The following is a 19,074-nucleotide window of genomic DNA, read 5'->3' on the forward strand; positions in this document are numbered from 1 at the left end:
AATAAACTACTAAATTATGTCTACGTTGTTATAGCTAACGTTAATGCCAACCGCTAACGTAAAGCCATCCATTGGTTTCCACTGATTCACACTGCCAGCGTTACGGAAAAGCAAAATATTTTTTTGGGGGGTAGTAAATACAAGTATCTGTATAAAGGCTTTCTCTCAAATATACCAATTTTTTTATGATTGGTGCAAAATCAACTACCAAATCATATCTACGTTATTATAGCTAACATTAATGCCAATTGCTAACGTAAAGCCAGCCATTGGTCTCCATTGAGTCACACTGCCAGCGTTATGGAAAGTAAGGTATTAATTAACTCAAAACACTAAAATACAATTATCTGTATAAAGGTCCCAAACCAGACAAAGCTGAAGATGATTTCTTTTCTTTTTTTACTGAGTTCGTCCCTCGCTCATTTACATTCCTGTTATTAGAGAAATCAGGTCTGGAGGTGTGAGTTACCTTTCCCCCCCCCCGTGTGTCTTATAGAAATCCTTCTGTGTGTAATAAGCTTAAAGTGCCGAGCGTGACACAGAATAAAAACACTCACGGGAGCGAAGGAGAGAGGCTGGTTTTTTCATCTTCATACCAGTTACTTAAGACCCCTCGGACTTTGACACCAAATCCCTTTAATGGCTTATGTCTGGAATTCAGGAGGCTTAAAGGTTGTTTTTTTCTTGTTGCTGTATTTTTTTCTCTCTCTCTCTCCATTTGCTTTAAAATATTTAGTTAATGTCCTCCAGGGTTCCTGCCAATCCCTTTAAAATAATTATAGTACATTTTCAGAATTTAAAATAATAAAATGTCTTAATAAGTCTAATTATTAATCAGTAAATTGACAAAATTGTAATTAAAAATAAATATAAACACAGTATGGGACCCAGTTAATTGCATTTTCCATTAATTTCATTACTCTGTATGATTTATTCTCATATGCAGATATAAAAACGTCCCTGTTAATACCTATTTATATTAATATCTAATCTAATCAAGCTTTAAGCATAGCCTGAATGTCCAACTAATTGATTATAATATAATATAATCAATCAATCTTCATTATTTTCTGTTAAAAAAGTGACATATTCATCGCTTTTAGCTTCTTTTATTATGAAAAATCTAAAACAGTCGTATTTTTGGGGGCTCCATGAATACAACAATCGCCACATTTCAATGAATATAAATGTACTAAAATGAACAGATAAAGGCAAGGCAGTTTTATTTGTATAGAGCATTTCATACACAATGGAAACTCAATGTGCTTTATATAAAACAGAAAACATGTAATTTGAGAAACATTAAAACATACAATTAACCCCCCCACCCCCACTAATAATACATAAATAGAAAGACAGAAATAAAATACAAAAATACTATAAATACTAATAAATCTATATTAATCTTTCTGTCAATAAGATTATATTTTGTGAGGAAAGAAAGTGTTGATGGAGCTTTGAGTTGAGATGATTTTTGTCACAGTACAGTCTGCTCAGTGTGTTGAGGACTCAAGTTTGAGTTGGGAGTAAACTTCTGATATCGTGAGGGGCATTTAATAAAATAATAAGTTTATATTTATTTAAATGTGGTGATACCTTTAAATAAAGAGCACCAGAGGCAACTTTAATGTTCTGTCCAGTAAAAACATGAAGCTTAACTTTACATTCAGACAAACTAGTGTTGTTAAATTTCATCTGTGAGACCCGCAAAAGGAATTATATCATATATATCGAAATGCTAAAATGCTTTGATAAATTGATAAAACGTTCACGCAGATATCTTGGATACAGGGATAAACTTGTGTAACCATGAACCCCCGAAGACAGACGTATTTATGTAACATCGGACGGACTTTACTCGTAGATTAGATACGAAAAACGGGAACCTTGCTAGTTGTGACTATTACACATGATGCTGAAAGGGTCATACCAAAATTTTATTTATTTACTTTATTTTATGTTATTTTTGTATTATCTCTATCATTCTATATCTTTATTTTCTTATAGATTTTATCTTTTTTTGTCGTTTTTAATCTATTTTAACCTAGTTTTTACTCTAACTCAGGGATGTCAAACATGTGGCCCGTGGGCCAGATCCGGCCCGCCGAGGGGTCTAATCCGGCCCGCTTTCCTTATTCCTCCCTTCAATCCTTTCTGTCTTCTTTTTCTTCCTTCCTTCCTGTCTTATTTTCCTTCCTTCCTTCCTCTCTTCCTTCCTTCCTGTCTTCTTTTCCTTCCTTCCTTTCTGTCTTCTTTTCCTTCCTTCCTTCCTGTCTTATTTTCCTTCCTTCCTTCCTCTCTTCCTTCCTTCCTGTCTTCTTTTTCTTCCTTCTTTCCTTCCTTCCTGTCTTATTTTCCTTCCTTCCTGTCTTCTTTTTCTTACTTCTTTCCTTTCTGTCTTATTTTCCTTCCTTCCTTCCTTCCTGTCTTTTTTTTCTTCGTTCCTGTCTTATTTTCCTTCCTTCCTTCCTTCCTTCCTTCCATCTTTTTAATGATCCGGCCCACATGAGATTAAATTGGGCATTATGTGGCCCTTGAATGAAAATGAGTTTGACACCCATGCTCAAACCCTTTCTCTTCTTTTTTTAATTTTATACTTTTATTATAGATCCTACATCTTCATCATTACATTTTTAATCATTCATACTTTCTCTCTTTTCTTTTATTCCTTTTTTTTACATTGTCACTTGTTCATTGTCTCATCATCAGCTTGTCAATCACCTGCGAAGCACTTTGAACGACATTAACCTGATTTAAAGGTGCTGTATAAATAGTTTGAGTGATATGCAACCCTAGATGTAGTAATCAGAAGTTTAATTGCTTAAGAAAGTAATAGTTAATTGCAGCCATAAATTGAACTTTATACTTTTCACTATCAGTTAATTGTTGATTATTTTCAGAAGATGTGAAAATCCCCCAAATGTTCTAGCTTAACCCGACCAACGTTCAAAAGATATTTAGTTGGCTGTCATATTTGATGAAGAAGGAAGGAAAGGAGGAATGAGGTAAGGAAGGAAGGAATGAGGGAGGGAAGGAAGGACGGAAAGGAGGAAAGGAAAGAAGGAAGGAAGGGAGGAAAGAATGACAGAGGAAAGGAGGAAAGAAAGGAAGGAAGGAATAAAGTGGGATGGAGGAAGGAAAGACAGAAGGGAGGAAGGAAAGAATGAAGGAAGGAAGGAACGAAGGGAGGAAAGGAAAAGAAGACAGGAAGGAAGGAGGGAGGGAAGGAAGGAAAAGAAGACAGGAAGGAAAGATGGAAGGAATGAAGGAAGGAAAGAGGGAAAAAAGAAAGAAAGAAAGGGAGGAATGACTGAAGGAAGGAAGGGAGGACAGATGGAAGGAAGGAAGGAAGGAAGGAAAAGAAGACAGGAAGGAAAGAAGGAAAAAAATAAAGAAAGAAAGGGAGGAAGGACAGGAGGAAGGAAGGAAAAGAAGACAGGAAGGAAGGGAGGAAGGAAGGAAGGAAAGTGGGCCAGCTTTGTACTGATGATGAAATACACACACACTCGTTTAGGTGTCATAAAAAAGACTTTCTACTGTTTGTTAAACTCTCGAGGTAAAGAAAAAAATCCTCCACCCCCCTCGAAAAAAAAACACGAAATAATAACCCCCCCCCCCCCGAAAAACAAACCACGGATTCCTGAAACACACGACGTGAAGGGCCGAGCAGCGAAACCAAAGGCCTGATTCATGTGAAATCTCTTTCACTGGCTGCCAAGGTGCACGGGGTCAAAGTGCAGCGTGAGGCCCTGCAGACTGTTAACTGGGATCCGAAAACACAGGCCGGCTCACAACAGTTGCAGCAGTGTGTAGTTTTTTTTTTTTAATGCATAACTTTTTATTTAAAACATAACTTATTTATTCTGTGGCGGCAGCGGCGGTGTTAAGAGCCGACTGTGCACAACAAGCAAGCAGCATAGTTTGTGTTCCTGGGGGGTAAAATAAAGTGTTTTTGTGCTTTTGGTAAAGAAAGAGAAGCTTATTTATTTTAACCCTCCTAACCCTTCCAGGAAGGAGGGAAGGAAGGGAGTAAAGGATAGAAGGAATGAAGGGAGTAAAGGATAAGGAAGGATGGGAGTAAAGGAAAGAAGGCAGGGAGGAAGGAAGGACGGAGGAAAGAAGTAAGTGAGGAAGGAAGGGAGGAGGAGGAGGGAGGGAGGAAAGAAGGTAGGAGGGTGGGAGGAAGGAAGGAAGGAAAGAAGGACAGAGGAAAGAAGGAAGGAAGGAAAGAAGAAAGGGAGGAAAGAGAGAGGAAGGTAGGGGAGAGGAAGGACAGAAGGAAGGAAGAAAGGGGGATGGAAGAAGGAAAGAAGGAAGGAGGAAAGAGAGAAGAAGGAGAGAAGGAGAGAGGAAGGACAGATAGAAAGAAGGAAGGAAGGAAGGAAGGAAGGAAGGAACAGTCAAAACAGACGGGATTTGACCCGGGAGGATGACAGGAAGGTTAATGGAAAGTGTCTTGGCTTTGCTTTGGTTCCCATTCGTACTCTTGAACTTGTGTTTATTAGTCTATTAATTGATAAATTGATCTATTTGACATCTCCTACCCTTCCTTCTCCAGCTGGAAGTGATCAGTTTTTTTTCTTTTGAAGTACTACTGAAAAGAAAATGAGCTTTAGTTTGTATTAGGGCTGTCAAACGATTAATTTTTTAAATCGAGATTAATCGCAGAATTTCCATAGTTAATCACGATTAATGGCGTTTTGAATTGCATGTTTAAAATTCTGTTATTTTACATTTGAAGGCAGTTTTAAGCCCATAATGTAAAGCATTTCTTACCAGAGTGTCTTAACTGGGAATCAATCACGGCTCTGCTGCGACTCCCACACTCCAAAATGGTCCTTTGGTGGAGCTGAGGCTGGCTTGGCTGCACCTGGGTGTTTAGCGTGGAGGTGCTAACTCAAACTCCACGTACTCCGGTGGTAGTTAAACTCCGTTTGACACAGGTTGCATTTTACTTTTGACTTGTCAACTGAAGCGTCTGGAAGTGTTTTAAAGTTAAACAAGCCGTTCAAAAGTCCAGTAGCTCTCTTACTTTCCATCAGCGCGGTAGGTTTACTGCAGGAGGCCACTTCAAAGCATAGCGCTACAGCTAGAGGAGCCGTCTAATACGTTAATGCTGACAGCCCTAATAAATTAATAATGTTAACAAGAAAAAGTGAGTCTTTTGTTTTGTCTTGTTAAAAAACTTGTCTTCCATATTTTTGTTAATACAGTACACATTATAGCCCAATAAATATCCTGGTGTAATCTTGGCGCTTTTTTCTAAAACCGCGTTATAAGTAAGGCTGCTCAATTAATCGCAATTTGATCGCGATTACGATTTAGGGGCCAAACGATCTCGAAACTAATAAAATCGAGGGGAAACGATTTTTAATAATAATAATGAGATAGCGCTCAATGACAAAGGTTTTATTTTGAAAAGCTCAGACAGGAAGCCGCCGCAGCTCCGTTAGCATAGAAGCTGAAACACACGGCGAAATGTTTTAACTGTAAATAAAAGTGCAGAGTTTCCAGCCTGCGTCAGACGATGCTGAGTTTTTACTGACTAATTATTAAAAACCAAGAAGTGATGTGTGAACTATCGTCATGGTAACCAGCTCAGCTCTAATATCTCTGCACATTTTCTGCTGTGAGTTGCGTTAAGCGGCAGATAAAAAGGCTGCTGCTGGGAGAGAAAATTAATTAAACCGAATGAACAAGAAATGCAGCATGTTTCTAAAGTTAAAAAATCATTTTAATAACCGTGATTTCAATTTTGACCCAAATAAACGTGATTATGATTTTTTCCATAATCAAGCAGCCCTAGTTATAATTCACATTTACGTTAAATCCAACACCTGTGATTTTAACAAAGCCTCATTTCACCGCTTGTTTTGGGAAGAGGAAGCAAATACTTTCAGGCTTAGTTGTATATATATATATATATATATATATATATATATATATATACTGGCAGCAGACGACACGTTTGACCAGTTATGATCCGCATGATTGAGAGAAATACACCAAACACTTTGAACGGAGGCCCTGATACGCAGAGAGGCTCTCCATTGTTTGTGGTTTATTACAAGTTTTTATCTTCTATCAGTTGATTGTTGAGTGTTGACATCTGATATTTGCTTTGGATTGAAATGTCAGCACAGAAAAAAACCTTCCTTAACCCTTCATGTCGTCTCTTTTGACTCTTTCTTCTTTCCTTCCTTCCTTCCTTCCTCTTTCTTTAATTTTTCCTTCGTTCTTCCCCTCCTTCCCTCTTTCTTTGCTCCCTTCTTTCCATACTTAGTTCCTCACTTCTTCCTTCCTTCCTCCTTTCCTCCTCTACTTCCTTCCTTCCTCTTTTCCTCCCTTCTTACTCATTTCCTTCCTTCCTCCCTCACTCCCTTCCTCCTTTCCTTGTTTCTCTCCTTACTTATTTCCTCTTTTCCCCCTGCCTCCCTCCTTACTCCTTTCCTTCCTTCTTCTTTCTTTAATTTTTCCTTCCCACTGTCTTTGCTCCCTCCTCCTTCCATACTTAGTTCCTCACTTCCTTCCTTCCTTCCCTCCTACCTCCTTTCCTTCCTTCCTCCATTACTTCTTCACTCCCTTCCTCCTTTCCTTCCTTCTCTCCTTACTTCTTTCCTCTTTCCCCCCTCCCTCTCTCCTTACTCCTTTCCTTCCTTCCTTCCTTCCTCCTGTCCTTCTTCACTTCCTTCCTTTCTTCCTCCCTTCCTTCCTCTGTTAACCACAGAAACTTGTAGCGTGTCAGAAGTTGCGAAGTAGGTCAAGTTCAGGGTTTAGAGCCGACCCGTCCTCCTTCCAGCGATACTCACGTTTGAAAGTTAGTCCACAGATGACAGCGAAACAAAAGCCGAGGAGACAAACATGAAGGAAATACCAGGACTGCCACTGCGGTCATGTGAAAACGCTCCCATTATACTTCGGGTTTTAGGAATGAAGACAGACAACCAGGCTTATTCTGACACTGACAGCTTTGTGTGTGTGTGTGTGTGTGTTTCTTTTAAGCTTGTCCTGCCCGAGGGCCGATAGAAGAAGAGAGCCGCAGATATCTGATGTTTCTTTATTTGAATAGCTAATAGAGCCGAGGCACTTCTCAATAACTTGAGAAGTTATTGGAAGGAAGAAGGAAGGAAGGAAGGGAGGAAGGAAGGATGGAAAGGAAGGAAGGAAGGATAGAGGAAAGAAGAAAGGAAGGAAGGTAGGAGGGAAGGAGGAAAGAAGGAAGGAGGGAGGGAGAAAGGAAAAGAGGAAGGGAGGAAAGAAGGAAGGTAGGGGGAGGAAAGAAAGGGAGAAAGGAAAGGAAAGAAGGACAGAAGGAAGGAAGAAAGGGGGATGGAGGAAGGAAAGAAGGAAGGGAGGAAAGAGAGAAGGAGGGAGGGAGGAAGAACGAATTGAAGGGAGGGAGGAAGGAAGGAACAGTCAAAACAAGGAATGAAGACAGACAACCAGGCTTATTCTGACACTGACAGCTTTGTGTGTGTGTGTGTGTGTGTGTGTGTGTGTGTGTGTGTGTGTGTGTGTTTCTTTTGAGCTTGTCCTGCCCGAGGGCCGATAGAAGAAGAGAGCCGCAGATATCTGATGTTTCTCTATTTGAATAGCTAATAGAGCCGAGGCAATCAATAGAGAAGTTATTGGAAGGAAGGAAGGAAGGAAAGGAGGAAGGAAGGAAGGGAGGAAGGAAGGATAGAGGAAAGAAGAAGGAGGGAAGGAGGAAAGAAGGAAGGAGGGAGGGAGAAAGGAAAAGAGGAAGGGAGGAAAGAAGGAAGGGAGGAAGGTAGGGGGAGGAAAGAAAGGGAGGAAGGAAAGGAAGGAAGGAGGGAAGGAAAGAAGGACAGAAGGAAGGAAGAAAGGGGGAAGAAGGAAGGGAGGAAAGAGAGAAGGAGGGAGGGAGGAAGAACAAACTGAAGGAAGGACGAGATGGAGGGAGGAAGGAAGGAAGGAAGGAACAGTCAAAACAAGGAATGAAGACAGACAACCAGGCTTATTCTGACACTGACAGCTTTGTGTGTGTGTGTGTGTGTGTGTGTGTGTGTGTCTGTGTGTGTGTGTGTGTGTGTGTGTGTGTGTGTGTGTGTGTGTGTGTGTGTGTGTGTGTGTTTCTTTTTAAGCTCGTCCTGCCCGAGGGCCGATAGAGGAAGAGAGCCGCAGATATCTGATGTTTCTTTATTTGAATAGCTAATAGAGCCGAGGCGATTAATAGAGAAGTTATTGAGACTTGACAGTTTGACTCCTAACCAGCCAAATGTCTGTCTCATGTCTGCGTGGTTTGATTAATTCATCACGCTGACACTTGGCTGGGTTGTTAGAAATGTAATAGATTACTTTAGATTACTAGTTACTCTGTTTAAAATGTAATAAGTAATGTAACTATTTCAATGACTTCATCAAAGTAATGTAACTTATTACATTTGATGACTTTTCTAATTTACTAATCAATGTTTTCATCTGTTAGGCTAAATGTTCCCTCCTTCCTTCCTTCTTTCCTTTATTCCTTCCTCCCTTTCTCTCTTTCTTTCTTCCTACCGTCCTTCCTTTATTCCTTCTTTCCTTCCTTCCTTTCTTCCCTCGTTTGTTCCTTCCTTCCCTGTGTCCTTCCTTCTTTGCTTTCTTCGTTTGTTTGTTCCTTCCTTCCTTCCTCCATTCATTCATTCCTTCCTTTCTTCCTTCCTTTCCTTTCTTCCTTCTTTCCTATTTTCCTTTCTTCCTTCCTTCTTTCCTTTCTTCATTCCTCCCTTCCTTCCTTCCTCCATTCATTCCTTCCTTTCTTCCTCCCTTCCTTATTTCCTTTCTTCCTTACTTCCTATTTTCCTTTCTTCCTTCCATCTTTCCTTCCTTCTTTCTTTCCTTCCTTCCTTCCTTCCTAACATCTAAGATCAGCTGTTAGGGTAAATGTTCCCTCCTTCCTTCCTTCCTTCCTTCCTACCTAAGATCTAAGATCAGCTGTAGGGTAAATGTTGGATAGATGGACAGATATATAGATAGATAGATAACTTCATACAGGTATAGTAAAACAAACATAACTTTATAAAACACAACATAGATTTCGCGTAATACAACAAAAACAAGGGCGGAGACACGTGAGGTGCATAGTAGAAGTAGAAGTGAGTCTATTTAAATAAGAGCTAAGCTTAAATAATAGTAAATAACATAAAGGGCAGAGTACTAATGCTGTAGTGCTGTAATACGGATACTGTAATACCTTGTTGAGTTTTCAGAGTGGTGAGTACACAGCATCGTGTTTGTACATCTCAACGGAAAGGTATTAGAAGGTCTTAAGTTTAATTTGCATTTCATTTAAGTCCTTCCTGCCGCACGCAGTAATGTTAGCGGTGTTTGTCGGCTGTCGTGAGAGCTAGCGGTGATGCGTGGGACGGTGGATCGTGCTGCAGGAATCTTTTTTTTTTTTTTTGCTATTGCTGAGGTTGTCGGCAAACTGTCACTTAACCCTCCTGTTGTCCTCGAGTCAAGGAAGGAAGGGAAGGAAAGAGGGAAGGAAAGAGGGAAGGAAAGGAAGGGAGGGGGTGAGGGAGGAAGGAAAGGAGGAGGAAGGAGGGAGGGAGGGAGGAAGCAAAAGAGGAAGGGAGGAAAGAAGGACAGAGGAACGAAGGAAGGGAGGAAGGTAGGGGGAGGAAAGAAAGGGAGGAAGGAGGGAAGGAAAGAAGGACAGAAGGAAGGAAGAAAGGGGGATGGAGGAAGGAAAGAAGGAAGGGAGGAAAGAGAGAAGGAAGGAAGGAGGGAGGAAGAGCGAACTGAAGGAAGGGAGGAAGGAAGAAAGGAACAGTCAAAACAGACAGGGTCAATTTGACCCGGGAGGATGACACAAAGGTTAATCCAGTTTTTTTGCTATTGCTGAACTTCGTAGGCAAACTGTTAATTTAAGCAAAACTTAAATGAACTTTAATTAATTATTTTCCACATATCTGTATCCGGGTCATGTTAATTAATTATTTAGCTGGGAACTGCTGATTCAAGCGTGATGTAAATTTAAGTACTTGATAAATGATCGTAGGCGTTAGTGTGCGTACTGGTTTTCCGTCATTCTTTGATCATTACGACTGTGAAAAAAGTATTTAATTAAATTCGGATTATACGTGGTGTTAAAAAGGTTTGAGTGAACCGTACGGAAAGTCATTGAGAGTTGAGTGCCTGTTTTGATTGGCAGCAAAACACTGTTACGGGTATCGATGCTAACGTTATCTACACCTTGAGCGGTACGACTGTAAAAAATTTATTTAATTAAATTCAGATCATACGTGGTTTTAAAAATGTAGTCCGAAACTAAAATGCTACAACAGTTCATTGAGAGTTGAGAGTTCCCATTTTGATTGGCAGCTAAACACTGCTACGGGTATCGATGCTAACGTTATGTCCAACTTGTATTTTATTAAATTCAGATTATATATATATATGTGGTATTAAAAATGTGTGAGTGTATGTAGGGAAAGTCTTGACGCTGTAATTAGACCGAAACAGCTCATTGATAGTCAAGCTAAACACAACAACGGGTATTGATGCTAACGTTAGCCACAACTTGGCTATAGAGTGAAATTCTGGCTCGATACCTTGAACGGTACTGCTGTAAAGAATGTATTTAATTAAATTCAGATTATACATGGTATTAAAAATGTTTGAGTGTACGTACGGAAAGTCTGGCGGTGTAATTATTCCGATATTAAAAACTTGAACAGTTCATTGAGAGTTGAACAGAGTTCCCGTTTTGATTGGCAGCTAAACACTGTTATGGGTATCGATGCTAACGTTATGTACAACTTTTATTTAATTAAATTCAGATTATACGTGGTATTAAAAATGTTTGAGTGTACGTACGGAAAGTCTTGACGGTGTAATTAGTCCGAAATTAAAATGCTACAACAGCTCATTGAGAGTCAAGCTAATCACAACAAGCTAACGGCTATTGATGCTAACGTTATCTACAACTTGGCTCGATACCTTGAGCAGTGTGGCTTTAAAAAAATTATTAAATTAAATTCAGATCATATATACGTGGTATTAAAAAATGTTTGAGTGTACATACGGAAAGTCTTGATGCTGTAATTAGTCCGAAACTACTACAACAGCCCATTGAGAGTCAAGCTAAACACAACAAGATAACAGCTATTGATGCTAACGTTATCTACAACTTTGCCCTGGAGTTAGTTTGTGGCTCGGTACCGTAAAATATCCAGCAGACTTGTGTGTATTTTTTTTTTTGAAAACATATCTAAAAGTATTCTTGACTATTAAATATTTAACACAATAACTTTTTTTTATCGCCTTGTTTTCATTTATATTCACTATTACAGGCAGTTTTTTTTTAAAAAGTGTTTAATTTGCAGGGTGTACCTTCTCAGACGTTAAAATTTGAAGCTTTTATGAGTCAAACATTATTTTAAACTGAATATCTTTTTATTTTTTAAACTGTCAATTGGACAAAACAAAACATTCAAAGACCTCAATGAAAGTATAACGGACTTTTTTCACTATTTTTTTTTTTACGATAAACAATAAATTAATAATAAGGGTAGAAAGGAAAAGAGGAAAGAAGGAAGGGAGGAAAGAAAGAGAGAAGGAGGAAGGAAAGAATAAAGGAAGGAAGGGGGAAGGAAGGATGCAGGGAGGGAGGAAGGAAGGAAGGAAGGAAGGAACACTCAAAACAGAAGGGGTCAATTAAGATTAAAACTGAATAAAAACTAAACTGAAATTTAGTTTTTAACTGAAAAACTAAATGAAAATAAAAAATAAAGAAAATTTCAAAACTATAATAACCTTGGTGCAGAAGGGGCCAAAAACGCATTAATAAGAGCTAGCCCTTATTAATTGTCCTCCAGTGTAATACCATCTATCCACCCTTGCAGTGACGCATTGGATGCATATCGTCAGGTGAAAGGAATGTTATCTGCCGAGATAATGTGCCGTCACCGGTGTGAGGGGGGGGGGTAATGTGCAGCGAGGCCGATCTCTGCTGTCATTTATTATGTCGGTTTGTTTTATGATGAATCCACATTTTATATGGATTATGATTTATACTGTGAAAGGGTGAGTGGAGTGGAGTATAGTGGTGTGTGTGTGTGTGTGTGTGTGTGTGTGCTCTACTGTACATCCCAAGTTTTTACTGTCGGACCTTGAGCCTTTGGCCTGCGAGGTGTCGTTTGAAAGCCTCGTAACTCGACTTGAGGAATTTATACACCGCTCTGAATGAACATTTCTCTGCGTCGGCGTCTGACTCACCGCTCAGCTATGCGGGGCCCGCCTCCCTTGTGTGTTTGCACTCTGCCGCACGCTTTAGTCAGTCATGCGTCAGTTTGCATTAGAGCAGCGAGCCTCGGCCTGGTTGTTTACCTTGGAATGTGAAACCTGCAGGGGAGGTGTGTGTGTGTGTGTGTACTCGGCTTCGACTGATATCAGGTTTTTGTTTTTTCCCCAATATGTGGAACCGGTATTGATTGATTGATATCCCAGCTAATTAATTTTCCTCCCCGAAACATCACAAGAATTTGGTGTTTTCCTCCCCAGACTCTCCGATAAGCTCCTTAAAACACACGCAGACCATCATGTGACACTTTAAACTCTCCACTGAAACCCTCGGTTATTAATTGGTCGGGTTAGCTGTTATGTAAAAGGGCCTTTCTAGAGTCAGTAATGTGGCTTATTTGCAGTAGATAAAGTAGCTACACCTATAACTGTTTTTATTTATAATTGTTAGTTTTATCAATTAAAATGAAATAGAAATAGTGAAAATGCCCAAAGTAGCAAATTAGTTAATTGATTAATTGCCAGATATTAAATAAAATGAGGATTTTTAAGGATTCCAGCTTCTTAAATGTGAATATTTGAATACTGTTCTTTCTTTCCTCCCTTCCTTTCTTCCTCCCTCCCTCCTTCTCTCTTTCTTTCCTCCATCCCCCTTTCTTCCTTCCTCCCTTCCTCCCTTCCTTCCTTCCTTACTCCAACCCCCTTTCTTCCTTCCTTCTGTCCTTCTTTTCTTTCCTTCCCTCCCTCCGTCCTTCCTTTCCTTCCTTCCTTCCTTCTTTCCTTCCTCCATCCCCCTTTCTTCCTTCCTCCCTTCCTTCCTTCCTTTTTTCCTTTCCTTTCCTCCCTTTCTTCCTAACTTCCTTTCCTTCCTTCCTCCCTCCTTTCCTTCCTTCCTTCTTCCTCCCTCTCAGTTTTCTTTCATATATGACAGAAAAAGCACCAAATCCTCACAGTTAAGAGGCTTAAAAATAAAAAAATAAAAATGATTATTAAAATAGTTGCATGTTAATTTTAAGTGACTAATTCTGATGTATTAGTCGGCAGGTTTCTGACAGCGTGTGTAATCAGCTTGCAGGTGTAACCAGTCCCATCCTGTGTGTGTGTGTGTGTGTGTGTGTGTGTGTGTGTGTGTGTGTGTGTGTGTGTGTGTGTGTGTGTGTGTGTATTTGTTCTCTTACATGCTCTCGTGCACTGTGCACATAGAGATGTTTTCACCAGTCAGACACTTGTTGAACCTGCTATGAAAACCAGTACGAGCGACATTGCGACACAGCGCAGCTCACACTGGTCAACAAGCAGCGAGCTGTCAGTCCTCACGGAGCTCAGGTGACATGTGGTTTAACCCTCCTGTTGTCCTCGAGTCAAGGGAGGAAGGGAGGAAGGAAGGAAGGAAAGAAGGAGGGAGGGAGGAAGGAACGAGGGAGGGAGGAAGGGAAGAAGGAAAGAGGAAGGAAGGAGAGGGAAGGAAGGAAGGAAGGAAAGGAGGGAAGGAAGGAAAGGAGGAAGGAAGGAAAGGAGGAAGGAAGGAGGGAAGGAAGGAGGGAGGGAGGGAAGGGAAGGAAGGAATAGGGAGGAAGGAAAGGAGGGAGGGAAGGAAGGAATAAAGAGGGAGGGAGGAGGGGGAGAGGGAAGGAAGTAAGGAAGGAAAGGAGGAAGGAAGGAAGGAAGGAATTGGGAGGGAGGAAGGAAGGGAGGGAGGGAGCGAGAGAAGGAAGGAAGAGGGAGGGAGGGAGGGAGGAAGGAAGGAGGGAGGGATGGAAGGAAGGAATAGGGAGCAAGGAAGGAAGAAATGTTTGGCATTTTATTTTGAAAAACACTCGATTAATTGATGATCACCAAAGTTGCCAATGAATTAACAATCACCTAATATTGATTAGTCGACTTAACACTCGCAGCTTAAGTTCGTCTCTCTTTGAATAAAAACAGGAAGTAAACCAGGGTTAGTATTTTTTGGGCTCATGGAGGTATTTCCGTCAGCCATGGCCGGCAGCAGTCTGAGCTCCTAAAGCAGTGAAGCATGCGAGACGCACTACAAGTGGCTATTGAATGACTGACAGTGAAATGGAGGCCGGGCCCGCCGCTGCCAGCTGGTCCTTCGCTCTCTCTCCGAGGGGGGGGGGGGGCGAAACTGTGACGGAAGAGCGACGAGTTTAGGTCAGCGGCTCCCCTTCCAGCTCGGCGATTAGAGGACAGGATTTAGTGGGTGAGAGGGAGAGAGGAATCAAATAATGGGATGTGGACAGCCAGCCAGCCAACCAGTCAGTCAGTCAGCCGGCCCGACTTTTTTCTCTGGGATCAGCCGTTCGGTTTGGCAGAAGCCTCTCCTCCGTCTTCCCGAAGCTAAATTTAGAGCCCAAAGCTGAGGGGGTCTTCTCCGGGCCCCTTTCATTATTCATCAGCTGAAAAAGGACCCAGTTCAGTTTCTCCCTTCAGCAGCGAGCCACGACTCTCTCTCTCTCTCTGTGTGTGTGTGTGTGTGTGTGTGTGTGTGTGTGTGTGTGTGTGTGTGTGTGTGTGTGTGTGTGTGTCTGAAGTCTCGCTTTTTACTCTGCTGTTTGATTAGCCGCTCCTCCTTGCTTTTGTTTTTGGGAGGAAAGAAGGAAGGAAGGAAGGAAGAAGGAAGGAAGGAAAGGAGGGAAGGGGGGAAGAAGGAAGGAAGGATGGACGAGAGGAAGAAGGAAGGGAGGGAGGAAGAAGGATGGGAGGATGGAAGGGAGGAAGGAAGGAAGGAAGGAAGGGAGGAAGAAGGAAGGAAAGAGTTAAGAGAGGGAGGGAGGAAGAAGGAAGGAAAGGAGGGAGGGAGGAAGAAGGAAGGAAAGGAGGGAGGGAGGAAGAAGGAAGGAAAGGATGAAAGGGAGGAAGAAGGAAGGAAAGGAGGGAGGAAGAAGGAAGGAATGGTGGAAGAGAGGAAGAAGGAAAGAAGGATGGAAGAGAGGAAGAAGGAAGGATGGAAGAAGGAAGGGAGGAAGGAAGAAGGAACGATGGAAGAGAGGAAGAAGGAAGGGAGGGAGGATGGAAGGGAGGAAGAAGGAAGGAAATGGTGGAAGGGAGGAAGGAAGAATGGAAGGAAGGACGGATGGAAGAGAGGAAAAAGAAAGGGAGGAAGAAGGAAGGAAGGAAGGATGGAAGGGAGGAAGAAGAAAGGAAGGATGGAAGGGAGGAAGAAGAAAGGAAGGAAGGACGGATGGAAGAGAGGAAAAAGAAAGGGAGGAAGAAGGAAGGAAGGAAGGATGGAAGGGAGGAAGAAGAAAGGAAGGAAGAGAGGAAGAAGGAAGGAAAGGAGGGAGGGTTAGGGTTAGTTGATGGTTATATTTGTTGTTCAGTTTCTCCCTTCAGCAGCGAGCCACGACTCTGTGTGTGTGTGTGTGTGTGTGTGTTTGTAGCGTTGGGCAAAGCTTCCTTCCTTCTTTCTTTCCTTTCCTTCCTTCCTCCCTCCTTTCCCACTTTAAATGAGTTTCTGATCACCCGCAGATGCAAAAACTAAACAACCAAAACAAAAAAAAGTTGTGTGATAGAAGGAATTTAACACAACTTCCTAACTTTGTGTCACATGACTTAAAATCAAACACCTGCAACACGTGCAAGGGTCGTAACCCCCCCCCCCCCCCAAAAAAAAGTAAGGAGCAGCGGTTTAAAAGCAGCGCGGTAGGGTTAGGGTCTGCAGTGAGCTCACTGTTGGGCCGAAGGGTTGCCCCAGAAACCTCCAGGCGATGCGTCAGCGCTGCTTGTGGAATGCCGCGGGCCAGCTTCCTCCCATTGTGGCCGGCTAGAGGGACACCCCCCACTTATTTCTCCCCCACCCCCGTCTCTCCTCCTCCTCCACCCTCCTCAGAGGTGAATAGAGGACTCAGTGAAACGCCAGACTAGCCAAAAAACCCCCAACCAACCAACCAACCAACCAACCCCCCTGTTCTCCACTCACACACACACTCACACACACACACACACACACACACACACACACACACACACACACACACACACACACACACACACACACACTCATCCCCACCTCCTCCTCTTGAAACTCTCAGACCAACACACTGAGCTTCTGGCTTCTCAACATAAATTTTGCTTTAAATTTAGGAAAGGAGGGAGGAAAGGAAAGAAGGAAGGGAGGAAGGAAATTAAGGAAGGACAGAGGAAAGAAGGAAGGAGAGAGAGAAGAGAATAAAGAGAGAAGGAGGGAGAGAAGAAGGAAGGAAGGGAGGGAGGAAGGAAAGAGAGAAGGAAGGAGGGAGGGAGGGAGGCAGGAAGGAAGGAAGGAAAGAAGAAAGGAAGGAGGGAGGGAGGATGGATAGACGGAAGGAAGGAAGGAAGGAAAGGAAGAGAGAAGGAGGGAGGGAGGAAGGAAAGAAGGAACAGTCTATCTTTCTCCACACACACACACAGACACACACACACACACACACACACACTCATCCCCACCTCCTCCTCTTCAAACTCTCAGACCAACACACTGAGCTTCTCAACACAAATTAAACTTTATTATGATGTATTTTGTATTTTTTAAATTTTGTATTGATTAGGGTCCGACTGATACTAGGGAAAAGGAAGGAAGAAAGGAAGGAAAGGAGTAAGGAGGGAGGGAGGAAAGAAGGAAGGAAGGAAGGAAGGAAAAGAGTAATGACCACACACACACACACACACACACACACACACACACACACACACACACACACACACACACAGAGTAATGAGGGAGGGAGGAAGGAAGTAATGAAGGAAGGAAGGAAAGTAGTAAGGAGGGAGGGAGGAAGGAAAGGAGGGATGTAGGAAGGAAGAATGGAAGGAAGTGAGGAAAGAAGTATGGAAGGAAGGGAAGAAGGAAGGAAAGAAGGAACAGTCAAAAGAGACGGGGGTCAATTTGACCCGAGAGGACAACAGGAGGGTTAAACTCACTGATGGTGTAAAGCCGAGTGATTACCAAACACTAACAACAAAGCTGTGTAATGGAAGCTGTGATATTTTAGGATGTTCAAGTTTGTTTATTGTCATTCTACATGTCAAATAAATGTCAAAAATGTGCTGGTTTCTGCTTCTCCAGTGTGATCATGTGACGCTTTTCTTCATCAGACATGAAAGTGAAACAAATATCTGGACAAATAAGACATTTAAAGAAGATGTTTCATTATTTCTAACTCATTATAGACGTGTGTTGTGAGGTTTCTGTCTCAGTGGGTTAACTCTGGTCTCTGGTTGTGTTTCCTCCTCCAGGCAGACGAAGCCTCTGACGTTCGCTGACTGTATCGGAGATGAGCTTCCGATCGGCTGGGAGGAGGCGTTCGACCCCCGTCGTCGGAGCGTACTATGTCGACCACAACACCAGTGAGTTCTCCACCTCGGCCTCCATCTTTCCTGCTGCTCGTCACTCATTAACTATTGAGGATTTCTGTGTTATATATCTCACACTCAGCTCTATTTATACATCTAAGTCATTTATTGAGCAGACATGACATGGGATGTAGTGTTATTCTTGATATAAACTGGACAGATGGAGTCTTTTCTACTCATTATTTCATTTGGAAACAGCAGCTTTGATAGTCATGAAGCAGTTTACTTGACATAGTGCTGCAACTACTGCTTATTTTCTCATTTAATTGATTGTTTTGGTATGTCAGAATTTGGTTTTTTACTTTTTTAAATACTTTTTTTAGAGCCTAAGTGTCTTTGTATGCCTCATAGGACACAAAAAATGTTAAAATTCTCATATTTTTTGTCATTTTCCCTTTAATAAAAACATCCAGAGTGATTATTCATTCATCAAAATAGTTGCTGATTCATTCCCTGTCGCTGCTTTTAGATGTTAAACAGTTAAAACCTTTTTGTTCATTATTAACCAGAATAAATAAAAGTAATGGGTCTGATAACTCCTGGCACTCAGCTCTGATTGGCTGAGTCATGTTTGTAAGCTGATGTGAAATAAAAACACCTTTTAAACGCTAAATACTCATTTATAGATAAGATAAGATGTTCCTGTATTAGTCCCACGATGGGGGAATTTCACAGTATTGCAGCAGAAAAGTAAAGACAGTGGAAAATAAATGGAAAGTACAGAGGCAAATAAAAAAGCAATAGATGACAGATCAGGTCACTTTGTTTCCTGATATCTGATTAAAACTAAAATCTATTGAACCCATTTAACTTTTAGGTCAATCTTTAGCACTTGTATGAGGAATGTAATGCACAGACAGACCATCAGATTGTTCTATGGTTGCTATAGATACAGGTTGTTCTATGGTTGCTATAGATACAGGTTGTTCTATGGTTGCTATAGATACAGGTTGTTCTATGGTTGCTATAGATACAGGTTGTTCTATGGTTGCTATAGATACAGGTTGTACTATGGTTGCTATAGATACAGGTTGTTCTATGGTTGCTATAGATACAGGTTGTACTATGGTTGCTATAGATACAGGTTGTGCTAGAGACATTTTTGGAGTTGAGTTTCATTTTTTCATCTTCCTTCCTTCCTTCCTTCCCTCCTTCCCTCTATTCTTTCTTTCTTTCTTTCTTTCTTTCTTTCTTTCTTTCCTTCCTTCCTTCCTTTGTGTCATCTGTCCTTCCTTCCTCCCTTACTTCCTTTCTTGATTCCTTCCTTCTTTCTTTCTTTCTTTCCTTTCTTTCTTTCTTTCTTCCTTCATTTTGTGTTATCAGTCCTTCCTTCCCTCCTTCCATCCTTCCTTCCTTCCTTCCTTCCTTCCTTCCTTCCTTCTTTCCTTCCTTCCCTTTCTTTGTGTCATCTGTCCTTCCTTCCCTCCTTCCTACCTTCCTTCCTTCCTTCATCCCTTCCTTCCTTTCCTTCCATCCATCCTTTCTTCCTTC

This window comes from Scomber japonicus, chromosome 13 (assembly GCF_027409825.1).
Source record: "Scomber japonicus isolate fScoJap1 chromosome 13, fScoJap1.pri, whole genome shotgun sequence".
NCBI classification, from domain to species: domain Eukaryota; kingdom Metazoa; phylum Chordata; class Actinopteri; order Scombriformes; family Scombridae; genus Scomber; species Scomber japonicus.